Source organism: Pteronotus mesoamericanus, unplaced genomic scaffold (genome assembly GCF_021234165.1).
Source record: "Pteronotus mesoamericanus isolate MK-2021 breed Mesoamerican mustached bat unplaced genomic scaffold, CSHL_Meso_final contig_164, whole genome shotgun sequence".
Classification (NCBI taxonomy): domain Eukaryota; kingdom Metazoa; phylum Chordata; class Mammalia; order Chiroptera; family Mormoopidae; genus Pteronotus; species Pteronotus mesoamericanus.
The window spans coordinates 23,075,725-23,090,146 of NW_026555065.1; the positions used below are offsets into that span (position 1 = coordinate 23,075,725).

The 14,422-nt window shown below is 38.9% G+C and overlaps 1 protein-coding gene across 6 annotated transcripts in view; it reads right to left on the reverse strand.

Annotated features, from left to right (window-relative positions):
- The window catches only part of MGA (MAX dimerization protein MGA), a 148,383-nt gene extending 135,887 nt beyond the window's left edge, over nucleotides 1-12,496 (reverse strand). For 5 of the 6 annotated variants that reach the window (XM_054565561.1, XM_054565560.1, XM_054565562.1 and 2 more), the window contains exon 1: nucleotides 12,399-12,496. The gene's annotated coding sequence lies outside the window, so the exon portion shown is untranslated. Of the gene's footprint in view, nucleotides 1-12,101; nucleotides 12,121-12,398 lie in introns of those variants that run through there. The other variant, XM_054565559.1, reaches the window with a different exon arrangement.
- Between the last annotated feature and the right edge of the window lie 1,926 nt (nucleotides 12,497-14,422).

Sequence of the window (14,422 nt, forward strand, 5' to 3'; positions counted from 1 at the left end):
AATGCAGGTCTGTTCCTATCCACATCTTTCCTAGCATGCCAGTGTCCTCAAAAAAGAAAAGAGGAAAATTTGAGGAAATAAAGTATGCATGAAAATATTTTAATCTGGAAAAAAACTGGCTCTTTTCAAATCTACTATTTCAAATGGCACCAAAATTGGTTACCTCTATCAATCTAATTATCATAAATTCTTAGTGACCATATAAAAAAGCTGGCTGCAAAAGCGACACTACTTAAAATAAAAAGGCAGTGATAGCACTTTAAAGGAACTGAAAAGTAACCTGCAGTGCTGAAAAGCTTTCATTTCGATAAGTATAAATACAGTTAGCTTGCAAAATACTATGATTGACATTAACATACATAATCCTGGTAGGAAAGGGTCACCTGGGTGGAACAAGTGACGCATGTATTCTGACCCCTCCTTGCAAATTCAGTGCATGAACTTGGAGCCAAATTCTTACATGACTCCAACCTCTGTATTAGCTCAGGGCTACAGAATTATCTCATTCCCACTCCAATCCAAGTCCTAGGTTATGGCTTCAACCTATTCCAGGCTTTGTCTATGAATTCAAGACTCCACACTATAGGAACACTCCACAGTTCCAACAGTAGTTCTGGACTCTCAAAAATACTGAAAAAAGCATTTCAGTTTGTAAATGATGATATGATAACAAATATTTACTAAGTGCTTACAACATGTCAAGCATTGTTTTTAGCATTTTACATTCTCATCAATCCTCACAAGCCTAAGATAGATATTATCCCCATTGATGACAAAAATGATGAGAATTTAAGTAACTTGTAAGAGGAATACCTGAAAGTAGTAGGAACCAGAAGAAGCCTGGAGGGTGGGGAGAACGGGTTTAAACAAAGGATCAAGCAATCAGAATAGCAAGGTACTTCTCAAAAAGAACACTGGAAGCTAGAGGCAAGGCCTTCAAAAATTCTGAAAGAAAAATATTTCCAACTTGGAGTTCTATTAGTCTATCTCCACAGATGGTAAAGGTGGTAGACATATGATAGGGGTTATGAAGGCCTGGTTTCTGTTTTTATAGTTTTACTGGAACACAGCCATGTCCGCTCATTTACATAATGGCTATGGCTGTTTTTGTAACACAATGACGCAGTTGAGTTATTGAAGGAGAGACCCTGTGGCCCACAAAGCCTAAAATATGTACTATCTGGTCCTTCACAAAAAATATTTGCCAGTCCTGGTCTATAAATATAAGAGCCAATGACAGCCATGAAAAATGGAAGGCCGATGGTTGATAGAGTTTGGATATAGTGCTGGAAAATAAAGGCAAGACTACAATGGCATATTTTCCTGTAAAAAAGTCAAAACAAAAAAAAAAAAAAAAAAAACAGGTTTTCAGTACCATTTGAAGACAGAGCCAAGAGGTCAGTGTCTGATTACTATCCAAGTACTTACTTTCTGCCATTTCAGGAATTCTAAAGAAAGTAGCCAGAAAATGTATAGTCATCATTACATTATTTGGAGAATTACAAAATGTGTACTTTCCAGAGGCTTTGTTTTTTTGTATTCTCTGGCCAACATTAAAATGTTCTGCTACTTACTAGCTCTTTCAATGAAGGTACACAGGAAAAACCAAAAATACATGAAAGACAAGCTGGCCAGTTCAGTTATCTCTGTAGGTAAATAGTTACTGGGAAAAATCTGAAAATTCTTAGAATATGTTAGCAAAACTAAAGTTTTAAATACCAACAAAGTAAGTCCAATATAAGCCAAAGTGGGACACATCTGCAAAAAAACTCTAAAATGGAGGTGTGTGATAGAGATCCTGAAATAACTTTTTTTTTTTTTTTTATTTGTAGAGAGAGGGAAAAGAAGGAGAAAAACATCGATGTGCAAGAGATCTTTTGATTGGCCTCTTATCGCACACACTGCACTGGGGACCTGGCCCACTGCCCAGGCACATGCCCTAACTAGGAATCGAACCAGCAACCTTTCGGTTCGAGGCCAGCAGTCAATCCACTGAGCCACACCAGCCAGGGTGGAAATAATTCCTCTATATGCTGCGCCAGCTTGCCCAATCAAGACTTCCTTATATCTTGTTTTGGACACCATCTTTCATTTTAAGTACATTTTATTGATTATGCTATTACAATTGTCCCATTTTTTATCTCACCTTTACCCCCTCTGCCCCACAACTCCTCTCCCTCCAGCATTAACCCCCTTTGTTCATGCCCATGGGTCATACATACAAGTTCTTTAGTTCCTCCATTTCAAATCTGTACTATTCTTAACCTCCCCCTGTCTATTTTGTACCTACCAATCATGCTTTTTGTTCCCTGTACCTTTCCCCCTGTTCTTCCCCCACCCCTTCCCCGCTGATAACCCTCCATGTGATGTCCCCTTCTGTGGTTCTGTTCCTGTTCTGGTTGTCGCTTCATTGGTTTTTGTTTTTGGTTTTAGGTTCAGTTGATGATAGTCGTGACCTTGTTGTCATTTTACTGTTCATAGTTTTGATCTTCCTCTTCTCAGATTTAAGTCCCTTTAACATTTCATGTAATAAGGGCTTGGTGATGATGAACTCCTTTAACTTGATCTTACCTGGGAAACACTTTATCTGCCCTTCCATTCTCAATGATAGCTTTGCTCAATAGAGTAATCTTGGATGTAGGCCCTTGCCTTTCGTGACTTTGAGTACTTCTTTCCAGCCCCTTCTTGCCTATAAGGTTTCTTTTGAGAAAGCAGCTGATAGTCTTACGGGAACTCCTTTGTAGGTAACTGTCTCCTTTCCTCTTGCTGCTTTTAAGATTCTCTCCTTATCTTTACTCTTGGGTAATGCAATTATGATGTGTCTTGGCATATTCTTCCTCGGATCCAACTTCTTTGGGACTCTCTGAGCTTCCTGGGCTTGCATGTCTGGTGCCCTCACCAGCTTGGGGAAATTCTCCTTCATTATTTTTTCAAATAAGTTTTCAATTTCTTGCCCTCCCTCTTCTCCTTCTGGCACCCCCACGATTTGGGTGTTGGAACGTTTAAAGTTGTCCCAGAGGTTCCTAAACCTCTCCTTATTTTTTTGAATTCTTGTTTCTTCATTCTGTTCCAGTTGAATGCTTATTTCTTCCTTCTGTTCCAAGTTGTTGATTTGAATCCCAGTTTCCTTCCCTTCATTGTTGGTTCCCTGTATATTTTGCTTTATTTCACTTTGTATAGCCTTCACCACTTCTTTTATTTTGCAGCCGTACTCAATCATTTCTGTGAGCGTCCAGATTACCAGTGTTTTGAACTGTGCACCTGATAGGTTGTCTACCTCCTCGTCGCGTAGTTCTTTTTCTGGTGTTTTGGTCTGTTCTGTCATTTGGGCCATATTTCTTCGTCTCAGTGCACCTGTTACGTTGTAAGGGGCGGAGACTTAGGTATTGGCCAGGGCGGGGCAACCCACTTTGCTGTATTGTGGCACTGTATGTGGGGGAAGGGTTAGAGAGGGAACAGTGCTGCTTGCTCAGCTCTCACCCCGCTTCAGTCACATCCCCCACTACCCACAAGCGCGTTACGACCTGCTGGTGCTGATTCCCAGGTAGGTGGGTTTGTGTACATTCTAGGACCCTGTGTGTCCCTCCATCGGACTCTCCTGTGAGACTGGGAGTTTCTCCCATTGCCGCAACCCCCACAGGTTTTTACAGCCAAAGGTTTTGAGGCTTTCTTTTCCCGCGCTGGAACCCTGGGTTTTGCAGTTTGTCTCACTCCCCAGTTGTTCCTTCCAGTTTACCCACATGCAAATGTAGGACTGCCCGGTCTGCCTGCCGCCACCTCACCCACCCAGTCCTCCAGCCACCGCCTTTCCGCAGGTCCTGTCCACCTCAGCTGCCTGTCTCCTCCCTTCCTACCAGTCTGGATCAATGTTTCTTCTTTAACCCCTTGGTTGTAAGACTTCCATATGGTTCAATCTTCTGGCAGTTCTGGTTCTTTTTTGTTTTTAAGTGGGTTGTTATCCTTCTTTTGGTTTTGTGAGGAGGCAAAGGGTATCTAACAATGCCTCCATCTTGGCTGGAAGCTTAGACTTTTAAGAATGAGGAGGATTTCAGTAGAGGATATTAGGGAGAATGATGTTGATGAATTTATGGAATAAGAAGGCAGGGAGAAGATGCTAAAGCAGTGGCGATTTTAAATGCAAAAGGTCCAGATACAAAAACTGGGGAGCATTTTAGTCTAACCTACAGCAGTAGTGAGAAAGAAAGCTGAATCCAGAGTATTGAGGTCTTTTTATGCTAAGCTAAGGAATTTAGGTGCTTTTTTTGTTTTTAAATTGGTTGTTATCCTTCTTTTGGCTGTGCAAGGAAGCAAAGCATATTTACCAATGTCTCCATGTTGGCCAGAACCCTGGGTACTATCTTTTAAGAGTACTAAAGGAGGCCATTAAGAGTGGTGAGAGTATCCTGAAACTATGATGCATTAAGAAAAGTTTAAAATAATTGGGAATTTCTTTCGTTTCTAAAGGTATCTGAGGTATTCATTTTATTTACTAAAAAACAAAATTTGGTCCATGGCTGAGTAGCTCATTTGCTTAGAGCTTCATCCCATATGCAAAAGTTGAAGGTTGGATTCTCAGTCGGGGCACATACAAGAATCAACCAATGAATGCATAAATAAGTGGAACAACAAATCAATGTTTCTCTTTCTTCCTCTTTCTCAAAAACCAATAAATAAAAAAATAAAAAATACAGAATTTCATGAAGACTGGTGTAATAAGTTCCTTGGGGGAGGCAGACTTGCCACTAAAAAAAAAAAGACGACAAGACTAGAAGTATATCAATAAAGTTAACAGTGGTAGTTAACATAATAGAAAATTTTTTATTTCCTTATTTGTGCTTTTCTATATTTTTGATATAGAAATGAGAAGAAAACTACTTTTATAATCTAAATAAGCACAGTTAACCCATGAACATGTGTTTGATCTGCATGGGTCCACTTATACATGGGTTTTTTTTTCAATATGTATAGTACTGTAAATGTATTTTCTTTATCATTTTCCTAATAACATTTTCTTTTCTCTAGCTACGTTATTGTAAGACTATAGGACATAACCCTAGCTGTTGTAGCTCGGTGGATTGAGCACGGCCAGCAAAACAAAGGGTTGCTGGTTCAATTCTCAATACAGGCTACATGCCTAGGTTGCAGACCAAGTCCCGAGTAGGGGGCATGCGAGACGCTACCACACATTGTGTTTCCCTCTCCTTCTCCTTCCCTTCTCTAAAAATAAATAATTAAAATCTTCTGTAAAAATTTTTTTAAAAAGACTACAGTACATAATACAAACACGTATTATGTGTTAACTGTTTATGTTGTCAGTAAGGCTTCCAGTCAACAATAGGCTATTAGTAGTTAAGTTTCGGGCAAGTCAAAAGTTATATGTGGGTTTTTAATTGTACAGGAGTCAGCACCCCTAACCACCATGTTGTTCAAGAATCAACTGTACTTTTAAACTCATATTCATACACACAAAAATTATTGTTCTCTAAGTTCTAAACTCTTCTCCCCACCCTCAGGTAGGAGAAAATATGTCTAGGAAAACCTACACATAACAAAACTATGAAAGTATACTTCTTGTAAGTGATAAATGACATTCTACCTTATATTTGCTATATTGATATAAAAGAAAAAAATGTTTGAATGCAATATGCTGGCAGGACACTCTCTACATAGGGCTTTCATCACATCAAACAAAAAGCCAAATCAATACCATATTGAAACTAGAAATGTTAAAGGATAGGAGAAATCACAGAGCTTTCAGGTCAAGTCAAAATGCTAAAAATTGATATGAGATAAGACTGCATGGAACTCTGAGAATATAATTATGGACTTAATAAATGCGAAGTCCTTGATTTATACCACAGTACTTTTCACTTACTGACACATTGCTTGTTAAGATTAAATTCCTTTTTAATGCTATGTTTCAGTTCCTCGACTAAACTGTCAGGGATTCATGTGCAGGGAACCACGTCTTTTATTTCTTTTGTGTGTCCCCTACAGCACCTCATATAATTTCCATATAAGGTAGGTGGCTCAATGCAGGCTTACCATTGAATGACAAAATAATTAAGCCTACTTTGAGCTTACAGACTGAAAACTCTCACACCTATAATTCACATGATTAAGCCTTCCTCTATGCAATAGTTTAATGGACATTCCTGGGGAGAGTACTGCTGAGTCTGCTGAACTTATTATACTAGGTTTCTTCTCAAGCAAAGAGCTCAAAGTACACATGTAATGTTAAAATAGAATTCCTGACTACTGAGAAGGTGGGTGGGAAAGTGGGCAAATGAAGGAAGAATATTATACTAGCTTGCCTCCAAAGAATAAGCATTATTCAGTCTTAGAAATTAAAACATTCCTAAATTGTATCTGAACTAAGACTCCCGACATCACTTCATTAAACTTTGTACTGGCTAAATTCCATCACAATGAATACTATTAAAACCAAAAAGTCATCATAAAAAAAAATATTCTAAAAATCTCAGCTGATGGTCCATAATGATTGTGTATTGTAAGATCTAGTTCTAATTATTTATTCTCTTTTGCCAAAACAAAACTTCTAAAGGTCAGAGCACACTGAGCATGATGGGAGTATTAAAGAGGAGAAAGATTAAGAGTAGAGAAAGGTAGGGTAGAGTCAGACAATGATGAGTATGGCATGTTAAGTTATGAAATTTGGAGTTTATGCCCCTAGGTAATGGAGAGAAGGTGGAAATCCTCAAGTAATAGAGTGGCAAATACCTGAAAAATCCGTTCACATAACAGGAAGAGCTCAGATTACATTACAATCATCTCAAAAGCATTATTTGATATATCATATTGATGTTGTTCAGTAAATACTGTGCTGATACAGACTCAAAAGAAATCTAAATGAAACCTATTCCTCTGTCTTTGCTTTTCAACTAGGTCTCAAGGATCAGTCACTGGTCCTCTTCTCTACTCCCTGGCTGACTTCGCCAGGCCCATGTTGTTTAGCTTTGGGGGTTTTTTTAAGATTTTATTTATTTATTTTTAGAGAGGGGAAGAGAGGTAGAAAAAGAAGGAGAAAAACATCAATCAGTTGCCTCTGCCATGCCCCCAACTGGGGAACTGGCCTGCAACCCACACATATGCTCTGATCAGGAATCGAACCAGTGACCTTTCAGACTGCAGGATGATGCCCAGTCCACTGAGCTACACCAGTCAGGGCCAGCCTCATGTTTTTAAACACCATCTATATACAGATGACACTCCAAAATATGTTCACAGCCCCCTGACTTTGATTCTGGGGTACACACGTGAACAGTCAACTCCCAACTCAGTGGCTATGCCTGGATATCTAGTGAGGATCTCAAACTCAATATATCCAACTAAACTCTTCATTTTAACCCCAGACTAGCTCCTTCCAGTTTTAATCTCTGTTTACATTGCACTAGTTGCTCTAGCTAAAAACTTGGAATAATTTTTGATTCCTCTTTCTCTTAACTCCCGCAACTAATCAATCAGCAAATTCTACCTTCAAAAATTACCCCGACCCATTCTCAAATATTAAAGGGACTTCTTTAAGAAAAAGAAGATCAAAACTATGAATAGCAAAATGACAAGAACTTATATCAACAACTGAATCTAAAAAACAAAAGGAAACTCAAACTAAGCAAACAACCAGAACAGAAACAGAATCAGATATGGATATCATTTGGAGAGTTATCAGCAGGGAAGGGAAAGGGAGAGAATGGGGGAAAAGATACATAAGGGATTAAGAAGCATAATTGGTAGATACAAAATAGACAGGGGATGTTAAGAATAATATAGGGTATGGAGAAGCCAAAGAATTTATATGTACAACCCATGGATATGAACTAACGGGGGATTGCTGGAAGGAAGAATACTGGGCAGAGGTGGGAAAAAGGGGGGAAAATTGGGACAACTGTTAAGCATAATCAATAAAATATACTTAAAAAAAATTAAATATTCTTTAAGTATACACCAAAAGGAAAGAAGGAACGAAGAAAGGAAGGGATGGCAAATTTGTCATTTTCCAAAGCATTTGAAATATTTTGACATATGTCATTAGCTTGGCTCAAATAAACTCTTTAAAAAAAAATAGCAATTTTAAAAAAGAACTAAAGAAATCTGATTAAAAGCCCTGGCCAGTTGGTTAGAGCATTGCTCCGATATGCCAAGGTTCTATGTTCAATCCCCATTCAGGACACATACAAGAATCAATCAATGAATGCATAAATAAGTGAAACAACAAATCAATGTTCCTCTCTCTCTAAAATCAATATATATGAATGATTATTACCTCACCCTGGCTTGTGTGGCTCAGTGGAATGACTGCCAGCCTGCGAACCAAAGGATCACCAGTTCCACTCCCAGTCAGCACACATGCCTGGGTTGCCAGCCATGTCCCCAGTTGGGAGTACGCAAGAGGCAACCACTCATCAATGTTTCTCTCCCTGTCTTTCTTCCTCCATTCCCCGTCTCTAAAAATAAATAAATACAATCTTTTAAAAATGTATTTTAAAAAAATAGACGTGGCTGGTATGGCTCGGTGGATTGAGTACCAGCCTGCAAATCAAAGGGTAGTTGGTTCAATTCCTAGTCAGGGCACATGCCTGGGTTGCGAGCCAGTTCCCCAGCAAGGGGCGCTCAAGAGGTAAGCCATGCATTGATGTTTCTCTCCCTCTCTTTCTCCCTTCCTTCTACTCTTTCTAAAAATAAATAAGATCTTTTTTAGAAAATTATCTGAAAAAATAAAGAAATCTGATTGACCTGTGTAATGTATCAGTATTTACTGGTTAATTAATTGTAACATATGTGCCATGCTAACATAACATGTTATTAATAGGGAAAACTGGTTACTGGGTATAAGGAAACTCTCTATAACATATTCTGCAATTTTTCTATAAATATAAAACTGTTCTAAAAAATAAAGTTCATTTTCTTCAATTAAATTCATCCAAAATATAAAAAAATAAATTCATCCAAAAATCCTACCACTCAAATAAAATCACTGGTAATTCAAATTTATAGATACCATTCCAGACTTCCCAATTTATTTTTTTTAAGATTTTATTTATTTTTCCAAAGGGAGGGGAAGGGATAGAAAAAGAGAAGAAGAGAAACACCAACATGTGAGAAAAACATCGATCAGTTACCTCCCACACAAACCCCAACCAGGGACTGGGCCGTAACCCAGGCATATGCTGACAGGGAATGGAACCAGCAACCTTTTGTTTTGTCAACTGAATCACACCAATCAGGGTGTTAGGTTACCTCTGATGTATACATTTTGGACTTAATGAACACATACAGGTATTTGCCTTCAAAAATGTGATCATGTTACACATAATTTTTTAACCTACCTTTTACACTTAATAGATATATGCTTTCCAAGCCATTAGTAGAAATCTATTATCATGTCTACGAGCTGTAAGGTATTACCCTCCATGAAGACACTATATTTACTTAACCAATCTCATATTATACAATACCTAAGTTTTTCCTATCATAAAAAATACTGCAAGACAACTGTTAAATGAAAATCTTTGCAAGCCTACAAATCAGTGCCTTAACACAGATAGGAGCTGCTGAGTCAAAAGACATACATGTTTTTAATAATTTCAATAAGTATAGTCAAAATGCCCTCCATTAAGGGTGTTCTTTTGTAAATATCCACCAACAGCAGCATATGAATTTATCAATTTCCGCATTCCTATGCCAATACCAGATATTAATATATTATTACATAAATGCCAATCTGCTAGTGTGGCAGAAGTTATTGTGTTATTTGTTTATAATTGAAAAATGATGAATTTTTGTCTTCATTGGTCATTTTTATGTCCCTGTGTGTGTGTGACCTACCTATTCATGTCTTTTGCCCATCCAATAGACATTAAAGTCATTAACCTAGGTCCGACACATTTTTTTCCCTCACTATTTGCCTGGCTTTGTTCATCATTGGATTCTCTATACCTGAAAAACTGCCTGGCACATAGCGACTACTTGATAAATATGTTAAATGAACACTAAATGAATAAATTTCTTTTTTAACTTTATGGTGATTTTGCCAACTAGAGGCTGTTTCATGCAATAACTCTATCAATCTTTGCATTTATGGATTCTGCCTTTGCAGTCAGGCTTAGAACAGCTCATCCTAGCCCAAGATTGGAAAACTGTTTACCTATTTTTTAAAGTAGTAATTTTCTGACTTCACTTTTTGTATTTAAATATTTAATTCACCTGGATTTCATTTTATTTATATTTTAAGGTACAATTCCTTTTCTCCCCAAATAGTCATTTGTTCCATAAAAATTAAAAATAATACATCAAGTAAATTTTTAAAAGAAATGTTAAATTTCCTTTACATTTAGTAAAAATATATTTCACGTGAAAAAAATTGTTTCAATATAATTTTGAAATTTTCTCAACTACTTCGTAAAGCCACTTTTATAGTACAAGAGAGACTTATATATTTCTAAATTTATTATCTGTTCCACTGCTCTATTCCAGAGTTACTACCTATTAATTATCACAGCTTTATTTGTATACTCACTAGTGTAATTCTTTTCCCCTCCTCACTTTTCTCTTTCAAAAATTTTCCGACTTTACAGGTTCGTTCCTTCAAATGAACTTTAGAATCATTTTGTCAAGTTTTCAGAAGGAATTCCATAAAATTATCAGCCACATGGCCTTATGCAAATTACTTAATCTCTCTTTTGCTATTTCCCTCATTGATAAATGGGGATAATAGTATTTACCTTATAGGTTTGTTATGAAAACTAAATGAATTAAGACATATATAAGGTACTATGCTAGCAAGATGTTAACTATTATAATTGCTCAGAAGTGAAAACTATTATGATGCTCAATAAACGTTTCCCAGATCGTGCTCCCACAAAACTCAAAGGCTCTTTAAGATACATCAAAGGGTAGCATAAACACTAAAGAGTGATATAAAAATACATAATGTATGCTTCTTTCATTTCACTAAAGGCCTTGACCTTCGGTAACATGAAAAGCTGTAACTGACAGAAGAGAACCAAAGGCTGGCGGCAGTGAACCTCAAATGTTTTACAAGGACTGGCCCATCAAGTAGAGAAGCCTTATGGGGCATTAGCAAGACCCTTCTAACTACCTGTGTTTGCTCATCTCCAGTTATAAGAATACTAATCTCGTTATCTTTCTAGGAAACACGAGAACTGGACGTCTAAAAAAATAGTTTTCATATCCACCAGGTTTCCCGCATCATTGTAACGTGGGCGTAGAGGGCTGCTGTGAAAAGATGGAATTGTCTTATAATTGTGAATAGTATGCTCAGTTACTTTCTTCACTATCTGCATGACATTGGGATAAAGCAGAGGTCATACACCACATGAAGGACCTTAAAAAAATAATCTACACACAGCTAAAATATAAAGGAGAAAATGAAGGTCGGGAGTGGCAATGTGACAAAAGTACTGAAGTAACCAATGCTTAGACAGATCCCAGGCCTCTAATTCCTAGACGTCGGGCATTCCACCGCACCACACAGGTTCCGGGCGAGGCTTGCCACGCTTTCATGTGGGAGGAGTAAAAGCTGACCATCTAATCGCAGCAGAAGCGGAGAAAAAGCACGGGACCGCGCAGTCGACGGCACGTGACTGACTACGCATCTCCCCTCTCCCATCCTCCCCCTTCCCCGCGCCAGCAGCACGCGCTGCCAACCTCATCATGTGACCTTCACGCGGCCCCAGCGCTCCCCCTGCTTGGCGACTCTTTCCAGCAGCCATTTTGATGTGAACTTGTCGTCCGTGCTTACAGCGGTGCTGAAGACCGCGAAAACCCGTGGCCAGATTTTACAAACCGCACAGGCGCTTCGAAAAACAGCTCAGGCCGTCAGGGCTGAGCCGAACCTCACTGAACACGTCGCACCCCGGGGCGCCGGGGAAAGCTGTGGGTGCGCCTCGGACTGCGATTGGCTGTGGCGTCCACGTGACGCCATTGCCCCCCTCAACCCTCTACTTCCCCCTACCCACAAAAAACACCCAAATAGACTCTTTAACACCTCGCGCCAAGTACACGCCACTGGGCGCGTGGGGACGGACGGAACGCGTGGCAACCAAGGCGCCTGCGCATACCTGCCAGGGCCGACCGAAGCAGACCCACGCGCCGTGCCGCTCCGCTCACGGGTCCGGGAATCCTCGCGCTGCTGGACCACCCGGCTAGTCATTGGCTGCCAGCTTTGGTCACGTGCTCAGCTCAGTCCTGCCCCTAACCGCTAATCACCTGGCACTGTGCTCGAAGCGGCGCCGAAAGTCATTCGCACGCGGAAAGAGAGGCCAGTCAGAGGACCTCCTTTTCTGCCGTTAGGGGGTTGTAGTCATAAAGGAAAAACGAAAAAACAAGGTCTGAAAACTAAGAAAGCTCACACCTACCGGTTTAACTTCGCGTACCCCTCCAGGAGCCGGGAACCATCGCCCTTGGGCGCTCCCCGATGCACGCCGGGATACGTCTGGCGCCCCTCGGTGTGCTGCAGAGCATGCTGGGAAAAGCACCTCTCCCGATTTCCTGGCTATCACCTCCCGGGCATTCCTTTCTTGTCCCCTTGAAAGCCGGTCCTTGGATTCGGAATAAGGCGGTTTGAGTAATTATGGGAGTGTAACTGGATATAACAGGCACTTCCAGTCCCCTCCCCCTTACTTTTTAGATGTGTGGTCTTGGGGAAGCTGCTTAACCTTTCTTCTTGGAGCATGCATTTAGTAAGTGCCTGCTGAGTGCCTTTGTAAACATTGCAAAGAAACAGCAAGGGTATTTGCCTATTAGTAAACTACCAGTCTTTCCTGGTCAGTGGAAAACAATGCTAATTTACATATAACTTCAAACCCCACTTGAGAGAGGAATTAATACCTAGAATTTCTCTTGGGGCAGAAGGTCAGACCTTTTTTGGTAAACTTAATACTGGAAAAAGCATTTGAGATCTTACTCCTCGACAATTGCCTGGCTTAAATAAACTACTCCTTTAAATCAAACAAACAAACAAAAAAACTATGCTTGTTAGGGATAGTGGGGAACCGGGGAGGAAGGAACAGGAGGCAGGAAGCATTTTAAAGAAGCCATGGATGTGGCCCCATTCCATTTTCTGGCTCAAGCTAATACTAGCTATGGTATATTGGAACTGAGAAGAAAAGGTGGTCTTATACAAAAACAAGTTAATTTTGTAAACTATTCACAGACCAACCTCCAGGTAAAAACTTAATATTCTACCCCAATGAAGTCCCTAATTAAAACTATACCTCTTCTGCTTTGAACATCATTATTCAGTTTTACTGATTTCAAAACTTTATTTTATGCCCCAGCTGGTGTGGCTCAGTGGACTGAGTGCCAGCCTGAGTACTGAAAGGTTGCTGGTTGGATACCCAGTCAGGGCACACGCCTGGGGCAGGAGCCAGCTAGAGGCAACTGATTGATGTATCTCTCACACATAGATATTTTTCTCTTTCACTCTCCCTTCCCCTCTCTCTAAAAAATAAATAAATAAAACCTTTTTTTAAAAAACTTTGTTATCTTATTTCATAAAGGGATGATCGAGTTTGGGGAATTAGAAATAAAATGTTTCTTGATTTATAACGTGGGTACTATCAAGCTGAAACATAATTTTGGGCCCCCTTTTCTAGAGTCAAGGTACTTGATGAGCCTAATTAATTATCAGAAAATTATTTCCTTACTAGAAAATCAAAAAAAAGGGAATTAAACTTCTGGGTATTTATCCAAAATGTAGGTGTTATGAAAACACTAATTTGAAAAGATATATGCACCCCTATGTTCATTGCAGCATTATTTACAATAGCCAAGATATGGAAGTAACCCAAGTGTCCATTGAGGGATGACTGGATAAAGAAGATGTATGTGTATATACACACACACACACACAATAGAATATTACTCAGCCATAAAAACGATGAAATATTGCCACTTACAACAGCATGGATGGACCATGAGGATATTATGCTAAATGAAATAAGTTAGATGAAAAAAGACAAAAACCATATGATTTCACTTACATGTGGAATATAAAACAAAAAAATGAAACGAACAAAACAAAAACAAACTCATAGATACAGACAACAGATTGGTAGTTACCAGAGGAGAAGGTAGGGTAGAGGCAAGGCAAAATGTGTAAACGGGGGTCAAATGTATGACAATGAATGGAATCTAGTTTAGATGTATGCATGTTATACTGTATACAGATATTAAATTATAATGTACTATAAATTCTATAATGTTACTAACAAGTGTTATCTCAAAATATAATAATAAATTAAATAATATAAATACAAAAAGAAAGGAATTAGACGATCACATAATAAAGTCATTAAACTATATCTAAGTTAAACTTGAAGTTTATGGAACAGTCCAATATACTTTATTGTTTGAAATCTTAGCAACAACATTGAGAGAA